At 46.6% G+C, this 20768-nt stretch overlaps 2 long non-coding RNA genes across 2 annotated transcripts in view; one reads left to right on the top strand and one right to left on the bottom strand.

Moving 5' to 3' along the window:
• Positions 1-61: 61 nt before the first annotated feature.
• Positions 62-15132, top strand: LOC137320886 (uncharacterized). The gene is made up of 2 exons (XR_010962662.1): positions 62-116; positions 14775-15132. It is a non-coding gene; the product is annotated as an uncharacterized lncRNA (long non-coding RNA).
• The window catches only part of LOC137320885 (uncharacterized), a 45419-nt gene continuing 37447 nt past the window's right edge, over positions 12797-20768 (bottom strand). The window contains exons 2-4 of the long non-coding RNA XR_010962661.1: positions 14753-14896; positions 14381-14489; positions 12797-12910 (exon numbers count right to left, since the gene is read on the bottom strand). This is a non-coding gene — a long non-coding RNA (uncharacterized lncRNA). The remainder of the gene's footprint in view (positions 12911-14380; positions 14490-14752; positions 14897-20768) is intronic.

The raw sequence follows: 20768 nt of genomic DNA, 5'->3' as shown, positions 1-20768 counted from the left end.
AGGGAACCTGTAATTGTAAAGAGTGGCAGAACTACATTTTTTGGTGTTGATAAAAATAGTAATGAAGGAACCAGTTCCACTTGGACTAAGAAACAAATGAGAGGTTCCCTTATTTGGTAAGTAAATGGTGCTTTTGTCACTCCAATATTTCTTTTGGGTTTTTGTCCTCTATTTGCAATTGCATCATGGCTTACTCTATCCATAAATTTTGTAACAAACAGATTTTTGTTTAAATAACATGTAGGGAAGGTGTTCAGTGGCAAACTGTTGTACAGAGAATCAGGGAGATAAGTAGACGATTGTTCAGACGTGGAACACCCTACCAGGAACTGTGGTGGAGGCAGAATCCATAACAGCTTTTCAAAAGGAAGTGGTAAATACTTGAAAAAGCAAAATTTAAAACAGCAGGGAAATGGGACTAAACAAATATTTCAGACAGCTGGAACTAGCACGGTAGGCCAAATACCCTCCATGCTGTAAAAATTTTATGGTCCCAAAATTCCTGGGGGCCCGCTCCACCGACGTCAGTGCAGTTGAGCGGAATCCCCATCCGACCTTCATTGTAAAGGTCTCCACTTCAGCAGTTCTAAGGTTTAGCTATGCAGTCAAACCTTTCCATCCTAGAGGTGTTAGACCTAAAAGCCAGCATTAAAATCCACCAACTGTTCCTTTATTACAGTAAAATGGTTGGTGAAGGAGATAAAGCGGTGCTATCTCTACTATAAAGAGAAACTGGGAGAGCACCACAAAGGATAATAAGCCCAATCCAACACCATCCTAAGACAAAGTAGGGAAGACCCTGAGCAACCCTGCCCAATTACCCTATCCCTAGCGAAGCTTCTAGAAAGCTTTTAGAAGAATGCTGTAGTCAGTAAATACCCCATATAGGACAAGTCCAGGTTTTAATGATAGAACCACCAAAGTTTACAGCATAGAAGGAGGGCATTTGGTCCATTGTGTCTATAATGCTCTTTACTAGAGCATTCCAAAGTTAATCCCACTGTCCTAACCTTTCCCATAAGTCCTGTATTTTTACTGCTACATATGTTTATTTAATTTTCCCTTAAAAAATGCAATGGTCTCTACCTCAACCATTCCCTGTGGCGTAGCACTCCATGCTCCAACAATTCTCTCCATAAAAAAATTCTCTAACCTATTTCATCATACTCAGTGACAATTTTAAATTGATGATCCCTTATCACTGATTCATTAGCCATTGGAAATAGTTGTTCCTTATTCATCCTGTTTCTGATCAATGCTGAATTAGCTCATCTCAACTAGGTGTTAGTGGGACAATTATTTTTTTTGATATTTCTGGACTACGGAGAAGAAAAAACAGCCAAGATCTTTACTTCAGACTGCCACCCTATAACCCCCTGCTGAAAATGTTCATGTGTGGATGTTAGGTGAGCACAGAATCAAGGTCAGCAATGATGTCCAACATAGACATTTATTATAAGAACATAAGAAATAGGAGCAGAAGTAGGCCAATCGGCCCCTCGAGCCTGCTCCGCCATTCAATAAGATCATGGCTGATCTGATCCTAATCTCAAATCTAAAGAACACAAGAAGTAGGAGCAGGACCTGGCCACTCAGCCCCTGGGCCCTCCTCCTTAACCTCCTCCTTCCCCCTCCCCACAACCCCCCCTACACACACACTTTCCTGTCCAAACTCATACATGAAGAATAATCATTTGATGAAGTAGCAGGGCTGTTGATGCATGTGGAATTACACCCAAATGAATTACTGGCTTCAAAAAAAGAAGGAAATAAGATGAGAAAATTTGAGGAAAAGGAAAAAATTGCTATTTGTTATAATATACTAAAAAATTAGCTCAAAAATCATTGTATTGTATGGGATATGCAAAATGATGTTATGGGCATATTCTCTTAAAGATATACCCTATAACTGGAATGTTAACAGTATATATCACTTGCAAAATTCAGACTATATAACATCTGTGGCAATCCAAAAAAAAAATTAGGCTTGCTTAATATGTGGCCTTCCCACAAAGTTTCCCACTGCAGTTACTTCCTAATCTGTTAACTATAAGATGTGCTAATATTCTTGCTCTGAATAAAGGGGTTGAATTTCCGCGGTGGTTCTTCTGTTTGTCCATCATAACTTCGGTGGAAGAGGCTGCAGAGAGCTTGGATAAATGGCATAAATTCGCCCGAAGTTATGGTGAACGAGTGGGAGAACCCCCATGGAGGTTCACCCCCATAGTTTCCCATATCCTGTTTGGTCCAGTCCTATAAAGGAAGTCACTTATCCTCCAACTTTCAGTTCTGATGAAAGATCTACACCAGAAACGTTAAAACCTATCTTTTCTCTTTACAGATTAGTGCATCTCTTGTGCCATTGTACATTGGTAGTCTGGGATACGAAGCATACTTGTGATGTTTAGCTGTAAACCTGGCTTGAAAAGGAAGTGGTGAGCTAGTGATAACTGCATCATTTAAAATTGATGTTGCTGAGTATTTATTTTAAATAATACAAGTTTCCCCAGCTCACTACTGAGATATAGGGCTTGATTTTCGCACCCTTGGTCAGGTGCGTTCGTGGTGGGGGGGCTGCGAAAATCGGGAATTCCCAGGGTGGGTCTGGAGCCCCGCTCCAACCCACCCATTTCCGGGTTCCCCAGTGATGCACTGACCTATTCCACAAGCCAGTCAAGAATGGCCAAGACGTGGCAGTAGTGGTGATAATAATAATATTTATTGCGCATGTGGCAGAAAAGAAATATAAATAAAAAACATGACAAATCGTCAGACACCCTTGTGCATTCCCTTTGTGCTCACAAAACCTTTGCCTTTCGTTTCCGGGAACCCTTATGTGGTGCTACCCCTGTGGCTTCAGCAGAGGTAGTGTCAGGTTGCTCTTGTCCATGCTCTGACCGATGAGATGCTTTGGGCCGACGCCCTCTGGGTTTCGGTGCCCGTGAGGGCCCCTCCAAAGACTGCTCCACCTGCACCTGTGCAGGGGCAGACCCGGCCACCTGGAGAGGGGGCAGCATTGCGGGTACTGGTTGAGAGGGGGGTAACGGGTGAGACGTGGGAGCGCTTTGAGTGGCGTCCCCACTTCCATGTCCCCTTTCACCATCATCCCTCTCATGGCCCAGGCCCACATCACTCCTTCCACCCTGCTGGACAGCAGTTTGGAGGGCTTGTGTGAGGCCTTGGAAGGCCACTTGTAAAGTATCTGTCAGCCTGTTTAAGGTGGCAGAATGTTGCTCACCCTGAATCCGAACGGCCGTTGTCAGGGCCTGAATGGACTCATTGTTGAGCCGTGCTTTACGCTCGATGGAGGCTAGCCTTTCCTCCATCGCAGACATTCCCGCACCTACCCGCGACACTATCTCAGAGATGCCATCACGTCCCTGTGACACTATCTTGGAGATACCCTCCTGTACCTGTGCCACCATTCCCCTCATGCAGGAGTTGGACTCCTCCATCCTCTGTGCGATTGTGGAGAGTGTGTGTGGCACCTGTTCCAGCACCTCGGCAATGTGCTGCTGCCCCTCGATGACTCTCCTTTTTATGGCTGGCCCCCAGGGTTCAGCATCTGTGTCCAGCTGAGCAGAGCCTGGAGAAGAGTGCTCCCACCGACGTGGACTCTCCACGGATGCCCCTGCCACCAGGGTCTGCTCGTGCTCACATGTGCGTGGTGACTCACCATGTGCAAACCCAACTAAGTGAGGACGGGGACCCACCGAGGTGTGTGTATCTGCGCTGGCAGATGGCTGGCTCAGATGTGACGATGGACCCTCAGAGGCTGGCAGGTCCTCTGAGGAATCGCCCTCCACGGTCACGGCACTCGCAGATGGCCCTGCAAGAGAACAGAAAGCAATATTAAGCATGTGGACAGATGTTGAGGCGCTGCAGATGCCAAGTGATGCTAAGATCATTCGCTATCATGAGTGCTGAGTGTTCGCTTTCTGTCACCGGCCGCTCGTGCAATCCGAACCTCGGCATCCGCCACGGACAGGCACTCCAGCGTGCGGCTGATCTCCAATGCCTGCTGCTCCGCGTCTGTTAGTGCCACCTGGTGTGGCGGGCCCCCTCCGGTCCGTGCCCTCTCCTGGGCATTCTAGCATCTCTTCTCCTGTCAAGGCAAAACACAGAGGCGTGATTGAGTGATGGTTGCGTGGTGACCCACTGGATGCATTGGTGTGGGTGGGGTTGAGCATGAGGGAGATGCATGGGAGGGTGCGTGTACAACATAGCCATGATATTGTATGAGGATTGGGTTGCTTGGTAGTGTTTGAATGGGAACTGGGGCGGTGAGTACGTGCAGGCAAGGTGAGGATGATAGTTGAGTGGATGTGAGGAGTGATGCGAGAGCGTTGTGGTGGCAGTGCAGAAGGGGTTGTGTGGTGGTGGAGGTGATGTGGAAGACGGAGTGTGGGAGAATGGGTAAGTATACTCACTTTGGCCGACCTGGTTAGGTCATTAAATCTCTTCCTGCACTGGACCCAGGTTCGAGGCACATTGCCGCTGCTGGTGACCTCCTCGGTCACCTCCAGCCAGGCTTTCTTCGTGGTGGAGGGAGGGCACTTCCTCCCATCGGATGGGAAACGGATTTCCCTCCTCCTCCTCATCCCATCCAGCAGCACCTGGAGTGAGGAGTCCAAAAATCTTGGGGCAACCTTCCCTCTGGCCTGCTCCATGGTTCAGAATTGATTGTTTGCTGCAGGAGGAGCATTGGTGGACTGCCCCTTTAAATAGGGCTCCTCCAGCTGACAGACTTTGCTGCGCATGCACAGTCTGCCCGCTGTGCAGCTTTCCAGCGCGAAACCCAGAAGCAAAGGTAAGTGGCTCCAATTAGCCTGCGATTGCGTGCGGAGCGCACTGATTTCACCGGGCGCGTTACCCACACACCCAGTCGAACCCCCGCTAAGAACCCGCCGCCCTCCTAATATCGGGCCCATAGTACTAGATATCGTGCATCCGTTTTTAATGTTGATGGAAGTGAAAATGCAGGTGTACCAGAAAAGGATTTGGAACAATTATTAGAGATAACTGTAGAAAAGGAATTGATTCTGGAAAAATGAGCAAAACTCAAGATGGTCACATCACTAGGCCCCGATGGCATGTAACCTAGGCCATTGAAGGAAGTCAGAGAGAAGATAGCAGAGGATTTGATCACAAATTTTAAATCCTCCTTAGGTTTGCAAATTGAGCATGGAGACTGGAGGGCAGCCAATGTACCACCTTTGTTCAAGAAAGGAAACTGTAAACCAAATCATACGGACTGTAATTCTGATGTTGTTTTTGGTGCAAAAGTGGTGTAGTTCTGGCTTAGGAGATTGAAATTTGGGGTGTAAGTCAGACAACACAGAGTTATACTCATTCTACAATACACGCTAAATTCCAGTGGAACTGGATGCTGGCAGAAGATATGCCCATCTGAATCTTCTCTGCTCAGTGCTAACAGTTCCATATCTCAAGTGTCTTATGATAACTATAGTTTCCTGTTTCTGGTATTATCTACTGAATCTACGCTGTATGCTGTAGTTTTAAATCCTTTCTATAATAAGCCGCCTGTGCACAGTACTTTGTGGTCTAACTATGAACAATTACTGGGATGTTTTTAACAAATCTCCATTGCCCCTAGCACTATGTCTGAATTTTAATTCTAATCCACATTTCTCAGATGCTGTGGTCTTAATTCAATTAATATCAACATTTTAACACCAAAACCCTTCTGTGGTCAAATAGTCACAAATCCGAAACATGACGCTGCCCAACAAGCAGGTTGGCAGCTAGCACTAGGGAATGAGATGAAAGAATAATGGCGATGGTAGGATTGGGAGGTCAGAGGGGAAACACACATGGGTGGAGAGATGAGATGGGGTGAAGCGGGGGGGGGTGGTGGGGGGATTGTCTGGCAGTTATGGATTTTGAGGGAACACTGGAGGCAGGCAGGTAAATGCATGAGATGAATGGACAGAAGGGCTGGGATCTGGCAGTATTTTGGGAAACAGGGTGGAGGAGAAAGATGGCTATCAGCCTTCATTCTACCCCAGTCCCTCTCCCATCATCAAGGCCTTCCTGTCCCTTTTATTTATTTTTTTAATAACTTATTTGAAGGCGGCAAAAGTGTAAGTCTGGCATCCATGGTGCCACCTAGGATGAGCTAGAGGTCTCAAAGGTAACCAGGCAATTGCACCATCTTCTCTGGAGACCAATCATGGGTAACTCAATCAGATGTAAGTAGAATCAATAGAAATACATTTAGCACGTCAGAAAAGTATGATGGAAATAGTGTGACAGAAAAGAGTTAAAAAATGTAAATGTCACATGCTATGTGCAAGACTTTTGATATATACCAGGGAATCTCCATTGCAATCCTTATGGTGAGTCATCTGAGAGTTGTTGTATAACAGTAGGGGTGTGGTGTCATGTAATGCGCACCATCTTATAATCAACAACACTGATTTAAGTCAAGTTCCTTTTTTATTACAAGGTATTTTGAGATTTCTATTGGTGTTTTTCTGTGAGAACCGTAAATGAGTAACTTTGATTAATCTCTTACCTTTTTTTAAGGGTGAGGATACACAGGAAGATGGTAGGACAGGTTTAGCAGTAATAGAGATAGAGGAGCAGTTATTGGGATTGGTCTATTTTGATAATATTGGGAGTGGTTCTGGGTATGGCAGTATGCCAGAGGGGCAACATGAGGTTTGGTAGGACATGGGATTGAATGTGGTATTTAGTTTACTGGATGATTCCTGGGTTCTGACTAGGAGTGGAAAGGGCAGATTCTCATGGTTTGACAGTGGTGGCGGGTGGGAAAGTACCAGGATAAACTAGCACTGCAGAGGAGGAGCAATTGGAAGGTCCTGGGAGTATTGGGGGATGGACAGAGTCTATCAGCACTGGGCGGAAAGGTGCTAAGATGTGGCAGCACTGTGGAGACTACTGGGGTGTGGAGTACTGGGGAAGAAGCAGGGGTCCAGCTGCACTAGTTGGAGTTCTTAGGGTCTATCAGCACTAGGGAATGGAGTCACAGAATCTGGGAGCATTGGAGGTCGGTAAAGGTGGAAAATCTTGGGATCTGGTATCACTAGGGAGGGAGTCCCACAGTTCAGTAGGACTGAAAAAGGGATCTCATGATCTTATAGCACTGAGACAGCAATAAGATAAATGACCAGACAATCTGTTTTAATGATATTGGTCGAGGGATAAATATTGGCCAGGACAACTCCCCTGCTCTTCTTCAAATAGTCCCATACGATCTTTTATGTCCACTCAAAAGGGCAGACAGGGCCTCATCTGAGAGACAGCAACTCCAACAGTGTAGCATTCCCTTGATACTGCATGGAAGTGTTAGCCTGGATTGTATGCTGAAGTCATGAGTGCGGCTTCAACCCACAACTGTCTGATTTGGAGGCAAGAGCGCTACCACTGAGGCAAAGCTGACACCCGTACGATGGCTCAAATGTAACAGCTGAAGTGTGACAGGAAGTAAGTGTGCTACTTACAGACAGTGTGCGCTATACTCAAGATGTTTAATATATTATCGATAGATGATATGTGTCAGGTGTAGCTTAAATTTCTAGTTCCATAATTCTTTCAGAATATAAATACTAGGTGCTATCAGTAGACCCCCTACTGAACTATACAAATAACAAACTATTGATTGAGAAATAATACATTTGTACATTTATATACATTCTGTTTGCCCACAATTGTGATGTTAGATGATCTAGAGGAATTGGTAAGTCAAATTGAAGTACAGGTTTAAAGTATTAAGAAGTAAATGGACAGGCTGGGTTGCTGTAGCAGTTGTTACGATTACATTGTCCTTTATCTATTCAGCTAGTTCTTGATTTCCATTTAACATTTTGCTAGGGGGAGTTCTACTAATGCCTAATTAGCTCTTTGGAGAAGGTGGACTGGAAAAACAGTGAATAAAGGTGTGTATGGTGAGAAAAGCTCTTGTCTGACTAGTAATCTTCAGCTTGACTCAGCCAGTAGCATTTTCACCTCTGAATCAGAAAGGTTCAAATCTCAGTCCAGAATTTGAGTAATATAGACTGCAGTTTGGTTGTGATAGTACAGCAGAGGTTGTGAGTTCAAATTATTACCATAATAAATTTTGAAATTGAATTCAATGAATTTGAGTTCCACTGTGGATTTTATTAAGGTCCCAAGGCTGCCAGAGGAGATTGGCTGTCTTCTCCATTCTGGCCATTTCACCCTGCAGGCAGAAGGCATATTTATGAACCTTAAATCTTCAGCCTTTCAAGAACCTCTTTTGCCCCCATAAGAGCGCTGGAATTCGGCTCACCCCGTCTATTAAATGACCCCATCCCTATGATTTGGGAAAGGGTCAATGTTAATGTCCGAATTATCCTCTCTACCAGAGGCAGAGCAGGGACCCCAGAATTTCGGGGCCCATATTAATGCAAGTTCTTTCTTTTAATGCTAGACAGCCTAAGAGTCCACTTACACTGTTATAGGAACATAGAAACATTGGAGATGATTTTGACTCCCAACAATGGGCGTGAGTAGGTCGGGGATGGGTGGGGGGGGTTAATTGGTAAAAATGTGAAGCCTGACCCCAACGCACCACGAACGTGCATCTTTCTGGTTTAACTGCGACTGGTTTGGGGACATCCGAGCAACCCGCTCTGGAGCGGTGGGTCCGTGATTATAATATTTAAATGAGGCTTCATTCCTCAAAGTTGAATTTAACGGTTCCGGGCAGGGTTTCCCAGGACTCGAGAAACCTGGCGGCTAAAGGGAGGCGGGAGCTGCAGGTAAGTGCTTTTTAGAGCACTGCTTGTGGGTCAGGTGGAGCAAATCTTCTGCCTCCCTCCCAGAGGTCGGCTGACCCCCCTCACCCCCCACAATCTTCAGACCCCCCCAGAATCAGTTGACACCCCAGCAATCTCTCCCACCTGCAATCCGACCCCCCACCACGATCTCTCCCCCACTGCAATCTCTCCCTCCCCGCGATCTCTCCTGCCCCGTGATCAGCCGACCCCCCCCGCAATCTCTCCCTCCCCGCGATCTCTCCTTCCCCGCAATCTCTCCCCTTCCGTGATCTCTCTCGACTCGCAATCTCTCCTCCCCACGATCAACCAACACCCCCCCCCCCGCCGCGATCTCTCCCTCCCCACGATCGGCCAAACCCCACCCCCCCCCCACCGAGATCTCTTGCTCCCCTCAATTGGCCGACCCCCTGGGATCTCTCCGCCCCCTCGATCGGCTGCCCCCCCACCCCGCGACCTCTCTCTCCCAACGATCAGCCGATCCCCACATGATCTCTCCCTCCCCTCAATCGGCCGACCTCCTGCGATCTCTCCCTCCCCTCAATCGGCCGACCTCCTGCGATCTCTCCCTCCCCCCCAATCGGCCGACCTCCTGCGATCTCTCCCTCCCCCCAATCGGCCGACCTCCTGCGATCTCTCCCTCCCCCCAATCGGCTGACCTCCTGCAATCTCTCCCTCCCCTCGATCAGCTAACCCCCCCGCGATCTCTTCCTCCTCCTAATCTCTCCCTCCCTCCCTCCTCACTGCAGCACTGCGAGCCCCCCTATCATGCCCCAATCTTCTCCGATTGTCAGGGACCATCCCCCGTTGTTCCCTGCTGCGGCCTTCTACCGCTGGCTTTCCCACCCAGCAACAGTCCTGCCTCTCATTCAGGCTGGCTGCCGGGCGGGAAATGGAGTAAAAAAATGCTAATGAGTTCCTGCCGTTAAATTTGGCAGAACCTCTGCGTTTCCGACATTTCCAGGTTTCCCGGCCGCAGACACATGCCTTCATATATGTAAATGGATGTTAACTCTCGGCATACCTCATTGTGCATTCAGTAATGGCATCGCTATATGCAATTTGTTTTATTTTTCTCAACTTATTACATATATCTATGAGAAAAGATTGGATAGGCTGGAGTTGCTTTCTTTGTAACAAAGGAGGCTGAGGGGAGATTTAATTGAGGTATATAAAATTATGACAGGACTAGATAGAGTGGATAGGGAAGACCTATTTCCCTTAGCAGAGGGGTCAGTGACCAAGGGGCATAGATTTAAAGTAATTGGTAGAAGGATTAGAGGGGAGCTGAGGAGAAATCTTTGCACCCAGAGGGTGGTGGGATTAAGCTGGATAGTTCTTTTTCGGCCAGCACAGACACGATGGGCTGAATGGCCTCCTTCTGTGCCGTAACTCTCTATGATTCTATCTGGAATAATGTCAGCTTGGCTGAATGGTAGCACTCTCGTCTCTCAGAAAACTTCAGCCCATTATCTACTTCAGTGCAATACTAAGGGAGTGCTACACTGTCTAGTGGAACTGTCTTTCATGTAAGAGGTCAAACCAAGAGGTCTGCCTATCAGGTGGACATAAACGATTCCATGGCACTATGCGAAAAAAAGCAGGAAAGTTTTCCCAGTGTCCTGGTCAACATTTATCCTTCAGCCAACACAACCAAAAACAGATTAACTGGTCATTCATTTCATTACTGTGTGCAGATTGGTTGCTGCGTTTGTCTACAATACAACAGTGACTACACTTCAAAAGTAATTCATTAGCTGTGAAGTGCTTTGGGGCATCGTACAGACATGAAAGGTGCTATATAAATGCAAGTCATTTCTTTCTTAATTAAAGAAAATAACAGTCTGGTATTTAGATGTATTTAGTGGGTGCATTAGAATTTTAAAAGAAATCATACAGCTACTAGCTGTCCTAGCTCTCTTTTTTGTTATTATAACTCGGACTGTCTGCTCCAGAGGGGAAGAGGGCTTTGTTACAACAGTTCTTGGATCTGCATTATGGTATATTGTATCATGGCAGCTGGAAATTTGTTAAAACTGTTGTAGCCAGGGAGGGGCATAAGGGTGAGAGCTCGTCAGGGTTATGTAGTCTTATCTGTGTGTTCCAATTTAATGGTCTAGAAATAACAAACAAGCATTTCACAGTTTGGGATTTCCAAACTTGTGGTGTAAATATAATCATATTGTGTACTTCTTCTCTTGACTTTCGCTCATCAAAGGTTAGAAGCTTTATTTGGCTGCTGCCCCAATAGCTCAGCAAGTTTATCCAGTAAGCAGTTAAGCGAAACTAAATGGTGCGGGTACTAGGTTCAATTTACTGGGTAAGGTGACTTCAGCTGTGGGCTGTAGTAGGAGACTTAGAACTGGCCTCAGTGTTCTTTAAGGAGTGGAAAATTGGCCAAGGTCCCTATTCCTGATAGCTATCCAGTGACTGCATATTAAAAGCATGTGTGCATGTGGATGGCAGGTAAAGAAAAATTGGGCTTTAAAACAAATGCTGGAACTCTGAAACAAAAACAGAAAATGTTAGAAACACTCATCAGGTCAGGCAGCATCTGTAGAGAAATATAAAATGTTAAGGTTTCAGGTATAACTCATCATCAGAATACAGATGCTGCCTGATCTGATGAGTGTTTCTAGCATTTTTTGGTTTTGTTAAGGATTTCGGCTTGCTTGTGATTCCCTCTGTGGTCACTCGGGGACCAAAAATCCTTAGCCACAATCTGCCAGCGTAGAGGGGGTAGCGATGACTTAAAACCTTGACACTGTCCAAGTATTCAAGGTTAGGATAGGGTCATATGATAAGCATTATTGAGCAGGTGCCCAATCCACCAAAGGCAAATCTTTGGCACCCGCCAGATTGATGGGGCCAAAGCAGCGCTGGTAAGCTACTTGTTCTATGCAGGTACGGTAGCGTAGTGGTTGCATTACTAGATGAATAATCCAGAGGCCTGGACTAATAATCCATTTCAAATCCTGCCAGTTTGAGAATTTGAATTCAGTTTTAAAAATCTGGTTATCAGTAAATGCGACCATGAAGCTGTTGGATTGTTGTAAAAACCTAACCAGTTCACAAATGTTCTTTAGGGAAGGAAACCTGCCATTCTTACCAGGTAGGCCCCACTTCCACCACTCAGCTGACCTGTATGCCGGGTTTCGTCTGGTGTCCAGAGCGCTCAGTGGTAGAGAAGGCAATGCCAAGGAAATTCTCGGCATGGCAATTGCCTTCTCTTTTTCCTACCCACTTCGTGTATGGAACAGATGGAAGTTCTGCCAGTCCCAGGATCCTGCACAAATTCCTAGCCAGCAGGAATATGGTTGAGACTCGGCATTCCTGGGTCCCACTAGAATTCCCACCTCCATCAGGCCTCCAATGTCTGACCGTTTGGACCAGAGATTTTCAGCCCTTGCTGCCAAGGGTGAGACATAAATAATGACTACTTGGACAAGGTACAAGAGACAAGCACCCATATAACCATACCCCATCACCTTCAGGAGAATTATTTTTTTTTAAGTTTTACTTGTAGAGAACTAAAGTTGCAATTATGTATATAAAGTCGATTCCACATTTCCAATGAGGAATGGGGCTTGTAGGAAGCTGATAAAGAGAAATATTGGTGCACAGCTGTGATTTTTCACTTATTAAAATGAACAGACAGAAAGTCACAGGCTGTGTGCCATGATTTCCGGCAATGCACTCGCTGTGAATGCCACTCCCCACTGGGACTCGGGAATCAACCCTACAAGATGGTTAATACAGTGGATTTGTTCACTACCCAAGTAAAGTTAAAAGCTGGGGAGCCTTTCGTTGCCTCATGCTGACTCATGTCTGTGAGAACTGGTTTCTTGTCATTTCTTTGGAGCTCCTCTGGTGCTGACATGCCATTTGCTGAATAGCAGACAGCAACAGCTGTTACCAGTCGGTGATGCCTGTGTGCGTGTGGCAGGAGAGCTCAGCATTTGCAAATAAAGAACACTTCCAAAATTTAAATGCTCACCAGATTTAATACCAGGATTTAATACAAGCCCTTGAAGGCAGTTTTTTTTTACTATTTTGAGTTTGGCAGCACACATCAATGATTGTGGCAGATATTTTCCATTACGTGCCTGTTGGTGCCTCATCAGCAGCTGTAAAAACATTGACACAAGGTTCATTTTCCCTGTTTTTCTTTCAGTTCTCCCTGCTTTTCTTTCCTTCTCCTCTAAAACCGCTGACTCATTCTGGGACACAGTTCCATGAGTGCCAGCAGTCCAGAAGTACCTCAACCAGAGGGGAAGATTTCCCCTGTGCACCATGTACGACAAAATAAATATGTAGAATAGGTTCATGATTTCATTTCACATTCAGCACAGAGGAAGTGTTCTCCCAAATGGTCATTCTTCATGTTTGAATTCTAATCAGCAAGCTTGGTGGATTAGTCAAATGTGAGAGGCAGTACAATCGTGTCCTCACCCAAAATCTACACATACGCTTACAGTAGGAGTCATTGAATTGCAGTCATAAGCAGGAATCTCAGGTGTTCCTCCCCCCCCCTTCTTAGAACAGGAGTTACAGCAACATACCTGTCATCCTGGATGAACATATATCAGAAGGCAATCCTTGGACCATGGACTCCCCAATAGCTTCACAAGTTTACCCAGTGAGTGGCTGAGCCCTAGACCAGGAAACTCCACAGTTCAATCCCTGGTTTGTTCTGAGTCAGCTCTTCTCAGCCCCTGGTTTAGGGAAAGGAAAATCCTACTTGCTATCTATGAGCGTGGGCATAAGGACAGGTATGGGAAGGATTGTGATGCTCCCCCCACAGTAATAATAATCTACTGACACTCACTGACAAGGATCATACATTAATAATGGTTGCTTGGGCAAGGTACCAGTGGGCAACTGGAGTCCATGAAATTGTACCCCAGCAAGGCATCAATGTCTTCAGCAGAGGAGGGGAGAAAATTGGCTAGGGAAAAAAAAGACCTGACCTCAGTGTCATATCAACTGGCATTCATCCATTAAGCTATCAGGAACAAATTTATGTTTGTTTTTAGTTCTTGTGAGGGATTCTTTATCTTCTCCCTAGTCTCTCTGGATTACTAGGGCCATGCACCACCTGTCCCTGTGTCTGAGAGGGAGGCTAGGCTGTCTGTTCCCAGAGGGCATAAGAGGCCCGGGGACAGCTAACCCTGCAATTTTGCCTCTCCAGGGCAGCATGGCTCAGATCAACAGCTCAGCAACCTGTGGAAAACTGAACTTGTTTTCACCACTATTGGCTGCCAGTGCCAGGTTTCTTTTTCTGTATCTGATATCATATTAACCTGGAATCTTCGCAATACTCTAACTAAAGGTTCCTTATCTTTACAATACCATTTACAGTGTCTGTTATGTACAGTGAGTGTCAACTACATTGTGATCATCAATTAATGTCAATTGGGTGTTCCATAACATAGTACCAGACCAGCAGCCAAGAGGTTGTGAGTTCAAATCCCACCATGGCAAGTTTTGAAGTTGAATTCTATCAGTTCAGATCAGGCTAAATGGGCCACTGTTTAACCACAGAGGAGAAAAAAGATCTATAATATTATAAAACCAGTACAACTGTGAACACTTACTGTAATCTGTCACACCTCAGCTCCACACTGTAACTCATGTGTATTTTTGTGTCACACTTTCACTTCCTTTGCTCAAATTTCATATTTATAAAACAGCAACAAGTCACGTCTGAGGAGGTAGAAAATGAACCATGAATGAAAACCACCAAACATAAAGTTAAAAAAAGCGATGAATCAAAACTGGGCATGTCAACAGCAGCTCCCAATAACAGAAAGGATGAGATGAACCAATCAAATCGCTTCAAATAATTTCTTCAGACAGCTTTCACCCACTACTTTCTCCCTTGCTTATAGAAGTGTACACAGCTAAAAATAACATTCATAATATAACAAAGAAAAAGTTACATATTCTGAAAAAATTAGTAAACTTACCCATGTTACCCATTTTACCCAGGCCTTGCATTTCCAGTTGTGGACAGATTATTTGTGTGAGAGAGGAACGCATGTTGGGAGTTGTTTTCACTCTGCTACTACAGAACTGCTAGACTCTCCAGGACAGCCCACATCACATGATGGCTAGATAGAAAGCGCCAGAGAAATTCTGTCAGGATTTTCAATTGCACGTTTTCGGGCAGCAGAATGGCAGACCAGAACAAGAAATTGTATGGGGACCTGTTCCATCAGCAGCCCATAATCTACCATCACTTCTGGGATTTTCCACTGGAAGTGAAGAAGACACTGAATATGTCTGCCTTAATATGTGTTTACATTTCCTGCAAATGCAAATAAATTTTACTGCATTTTGGTTTTGCTATGTAGGCTGCAATTTTGTTTTTCTTTCCAATACTTCCCTCATTATTTTTGGTTGCTTCTATTATTTAAATAACACTGTACAAAATGATGATATAGATACAGAAATAGATAACACTTGGTCCATGTGATCCCCTGGACTGATTTTGGTCACCTGTGGGGGTCGGAGAGGAATTTTCCAGAGTGTTTTTTCCCTTACTGGCTCTGGGTTTTTTCTCTGCTTTTTTCCCTTCCCAGGAGGTGGGGGGGGGGGGGGTGGGGTGGGGAGGAAGTGTTTAGTCATGATGATCCGGCCATCATGGAGTGGGGCAGGCTTGGTGGACCAGCTGGTCTTTTCATGCACGTCAATTTCATACATCCGTATGAGGATGGGTTCTCCTTTGAGGCTTTTCACAGCATTGCATGATTTACATATGTTCTCAGAGAACAAATGCAAATGCAACAGCAGCTAAGGTGCTCATGTTTACATTTCCTGCGAATGCAAATGAATGTGGAACAGTGAAGGAGGAGAGAGACTTTCAGAGAAATAGAAGTGAATGAGGGGGGAGTGAGAAAAACAGAGTTTTTTTTGTATCCGTATCCATTGTGAAAGGCTATGAGAAAAAGTTTGAAGCCATTAATAGAATTAACCATGACTCTGATATGCACATTCACAGGAGTCTGCCTCTATTGAATAAATTCCAGACTTTACTTGAAACCATTGCGACTCACATAACGGAGGGAAAAGATGAAGAAGATGCATTTGTGGGAAGGGAGATATAGAGACCTTTTTGAGAAGGGATAGAGACGGGAGAAGGAGAAAGACTCTCTTGGTGACCTGGTGATGGGGCAGAGAAAACATACATGGAGAGAAATGAGAGTCAGAGAAGCCCTATTTGGGGAAGGGGGAAGGAAAGAAAAACCCTGTTGAACGTATGGTCAAGAGAGAAGGAAAGGTAGTCTTTTATGGTGGGAGGTGGAGAGAGAGAATCTGTTGAGGGCAGAAGACTGTTCAAGGGAAAAGGAGCGAGACCCTGTTTAGCAGGCAGACAGAGCAAAATGCCCTGTTGAATGGATGAGGAGAAGGGATTGGAAGAGAAACCCTGTTTTATGGTGGGGCAGAAAGAATAGTTGCTATTGGAGCTTAGTGAGCCCAAGTTATAAAACAGCACACCCCCCAATTCACCATGAGCAATGCCATGGAAGCTCTATTAGTGAAGAAGAAGAAAAAAAACAAAGCTTCAACACATGTTCTTTTGGACAGCTCTCCTGCTGTTCCTTTTATCACTTGAAGCACGGTAAAATAAGAGGCAAGAGGAGGAGATTACTGTGGTGTCAATTTGCATCTGTATTCATAACTATGATCAAAAGATGAAGGCACATTACATCCACTAATATTCCAAACGCAACAAGTTACCAGAATGAAAATATGCTCAGACGTCTAGAAATGATGGAATCAATTGAAATATAGCCCATTAACCATCGCAGATCTTTTTATAAATTTTAGATCCAGCAACATGGTTTCCATCACACTGAAAAATTACAGTACAATTTAAATAAATAGAAGTTATAAAGCAGAAGTACAGAAGACAGGCATTTGTGAAAACAAGTGGAAGACACATTTTTTGCTGAAAGAGTCACCAAGAGATGAAATGACTATACTTGTTAAGTTAAGCTAAATCAAATAAATATATTAGACTTCTGTCGTGGGTTTTAGGCTATAAAATTTAAGGACGTAAAAGCAACATTGCCTATGTTGCTAAAGAATTTAATCATTGCTTTTACAGGAAATCATTAGGAAAAGGGAATTTCTCAAAATGTTACACAAATTCTGGATACCAATGCCTCAAGCAACAGGGAGACAGTAATCCAGAGTGTAATAGAGCATGCTAGGCATTGAATACTTATGCAATACTGAAAGTGACTCAATGCTGACTCATTGGTTTCCCAACCAGCCAAAGGATATCCCCCTGCCTTCAACTGTTTTAGACCATCCTATCTTTGCGAAGCCCTGAAGCTAAACCGACATATCTCAAAGCCTTTCATTAATAGGTGGTATAGAAGTTGCTAAACTGTTTGAACAAATCAGTGTCATTTCTCCTCATTCATACTCAGGCATACAAAAATCCAATTAGTCGGAGAAACTTCATAGAGTTTGTTATTCTACTCATTTATGAATACCACTCACTGATTTATTCTGGTGATTTATATTTAAAGCAATAAAACTGTACCATTTCCTTTTAACGGGCACAAATAGTTCTTGATATCAATGAATGGAATGCTTCAAAGGAAAAATCCAACATTACAATAACAACTTGCATTTATATAGCACTTTTAAGGTAGTAAAATGTCCTAAGGCACTTCACAGGAGCATTATCAAACAAAACTTGACACCGAGCCACATAAGGAGGTATTAGGACAGGTGACCAAAAGCTTGGTCAAAGAGGCAGGTTTTAAGGACCATTTTAAAGGAGGAGAGAGAGATAGAGAGGTGGAGAGGTTTAGGGAGAGAATTTCAGAGCTTAGGGCCTAGACAACTGAAGGCACAGCCGCCATTGGTGGACTGATTAAAATCAGGGATGCATAAGATGCAAGAATTGGAGGAATGCAGAGATCTCGGAGGGTTGTAGGCCTGGAGGAGCTTACAGAGATAGGGAGGGGCGAGACCATGGAGGGCTTAGAAAACAAGGATGAGAATTTTAAAGTCAGGGCATTCCTGAACCAATATAGGTCAGCAAGTACAGGAGTGATGGGAGAACGGGACTTGGTGCAAGTTAGGATATGGGCAGCAGAGTTTTGGAGTTTATGTAGGGTGGAAGATAGGAGGCCAGCCAGGAGACCATTAGAATAGTGCAGTCTAGAGCTAATAAAGGCATGGGTGAGGGTTTCAGCAGCAGATGAGCTGAGGCAGGGGCGGAGACCGGCGATGTGGAAGTAGGCGGTCTTGGTGATGGAGGGGATATGTGGTCGGAAGCTCATCTCAAGGTCAATTAGGATGCCAAGGTTGTGAACAGTCTGGTTCAGCCTCAGACAATGGCCAGGGAGAGGGATGGAGTCAGTGGCTAAGGAACGGAGTTTGCAGCAGGGATCAAAGACAATGGGCATCATTTTAGCACTCGCTATCGGGTGCGTTCCTGGCGGGGGGGGGGCCCCGAAAATCGGGAAATCCCGGAGCGGGACCGGAGCCCGGCTCCAACCCGCCCACTTCCGGGTTCCCCACTGACGCCCCGGTGTGCGCGCGCAGCCCCCGCAGGTGGGAATCCCGCAGGCAATTAAAGCCAGCGGGATGCCACTTGAAACTATTTATCCTGCTCGTTCAGGTCGTTTACAGACCTGATTGAGCTGTTTTATTAGGAGGGGTGGGATTTTACAGTGAACTGAGACTGTTTCCCATACTGGGGGAAACACTCCCAGTTCAAACGGAGGTGTTGCAGCCAGCAGCCTGTGGCAGCTGCAAAGGTGCATTCGACAGGTGGGGGTGGGGGAGACCCTTCACCATCGCAGGAGGCCACTCCGTCACATTGGACAAAGGTTGGCCTCCACCACCCTCCTCCTAACAAGAAAATTCACCGACCTGGAACCGCAACCCCGGTGTGAGGACACACTTACCTACCGTGCGGACCCCCTCAGACCTACACCTTCCGGATGGGGGCCGCCGTAGTTGCAGTCATGACCTCCTCGGAGGACGAACAGCATCACCAGCCTCGCCGGCCACGCCGTCCGCCCCTGACACGTGGAGCTCCACAACACAATGCTGTGGCACATCCACCTGCACAGCAGGAGGGAGGGCAACCACAGAGAGAAATGCATCGCAGGAGGCACTACCCTCCGCACAGGGTCTACAGACCGAGGCTCAGCTTCCTGGACCTCTCTGAGAAACAGTGCATACGGAGGCTCAGAGTCAGACGTCAGGTAGTCGCCGACATCTGCAGCGTCCTTAATGACGAGCTGCTCCCTGATGGACCAAGCAGCATCTTCTTACCTGTCGCCGTCAAAGTCACCACTGCCCTCAACTTCTTTGCCTCCGGATCCTTCCAGGGTGCCACCGGGGACATCTGCGGGGTCTGTCAGTCGTCTGCACACAAGTGCATAAGGTAGGTTACCGGCGGCTTGTTTCACAGGGCCTCGCACTACATCAACTTTGCCATGGATGACCGCAGCCAGATGGAGAGGGCGGTTGGATTCCTTGCTGTGGCTGGCTTCCCACGGGTGCAGGGTGTAATCGATTGCACCCACATAGCAATACGGGCACCTCCGCATGAGCCAGGACTGTTCATCAACTGCAAGGGGTATCACTCCATGAACGCCCAGCTCATCTGTGACCACCGCAAGAGATTCCTACGCGTGTGCGCCAGATACCCTGGCAGCTGCCACGATGCCTTCGTCCTCAGGGAGTCCACCATGCCGCCCCTCTTCCATGCACTCAACACCCGCAAGGGCTGGCTCCTCGGTGACAAGGGATATCCCCTGCACACGTGGCTTATGACACCTCTGAGGAACCCCACCACCGAGCCGCAGCGTCGATATAATTACAGCCACATCGCTACCAGGTCTACAATTGAGCAGGCTACAGGGCTGCTCAAGATGCGCTTCAGGTGCCTTGATCGTTCTGGGGGAGCGCTCCAATACTCGCCACGCAGAGTGGGACGCATCATAGTCATCTGTTGTGCCCTGCACAACATGGCACAACAGAGAGGGGTGCCGCTGGAGGAGGCCCCATCAACATCTGCCACCCATATTGACGACGATGAGGAGGAGGAGGAGGAGGAGGAGGAGGCCGAGGAGGAGGAGGAGGAGGAGGAGGAGGAGGAGGAGGAGGAGGAGGCCGAGGAGGAGGAGGCGGAACGACCCATGGGGCGAACATCGGCTCACCTGGCTGCTCATCAGGCCAGGGAGGCACTGATATGTCAACGGTTCTCCTAACATCAGACTGTCCAAAGAGTCCAGACATCAGCACTTGGACAGAGGAGTGGCCATACCAGCCCCCTCCACTGCCCCCTGCACGGAACAGTGGTGCCATTACTCCTGCACCCACTGTAGTGTGACCCAATGGGTGGGACCAGGTGTTCGTCTTCATGCTGAGCCCCACGAAAGGGACCTATTGCACAAGCCGGTCAAGAATGGACAAGTCGTGGCAGTAGTGGTGATAACGATGGGGTTTATTGTGTATGTGCACTAAACAATTATAAATAAAAACATCACAGATAGTCATACACCCTCGTGCATTCCCTTTGTGTTCACAACACCTTTGCCTTACGCTTCTGGGAACCCCTACGTGGTGCTACCCCTGTGGCTCCAGCAGAGGTAGTGGCAGGTTGCTCTTGTTCATGCCCTGACCGGGTAGATGCTTTGGGCCGACGCCCTCTGGGTTTCGGTGAGGGCCCCTCCAAAGACTGCTCCTCCTGCACCTGTGCAGGGGCAGACTCGGCCACCTGGAGAGGAGGCAGCATTGCGGGTACTGGTTGAGAGGGGGGCAACAGGTGAGACGTGGGGGCACTTTGAGTAGTGTCCCCACTTCCATGTCCCCTTTCACCATCATCCCTCTCGTGGCCCAAGCCCACGTCACTCCTTCCACCCTGCTGGACGGCAGTTTGGAGGGCTTGTGTGAGGCCTTGGAAGGCCACCTGTAACGTATCTGTCAGCCTGTTTAAGGCGGCAG

The sequence above is a fragment of the Heptranchias perlo genome, chromosome 4 (genome assembly GCF_035084215.1).
Source record: "Heptranchias perlo isolate sHepPer1 chromosome 4, sHepPer1.hap1, whole genome shotgun sequence".
In the NCBI taxonomy this organism is placed as follows: domain Eukaryota; kingdom Metazoa; phylum Chordata; class Chondrichthyes; order Hexanchiformes; family Hexanchidae; genus Heptranchias; species Heptranchias perlo.
The sequence above is the reverse complement of the archived record's forward strand: the minus strand, read 5'-3'. Positions and strand labels throughout refer to the sequence as shown.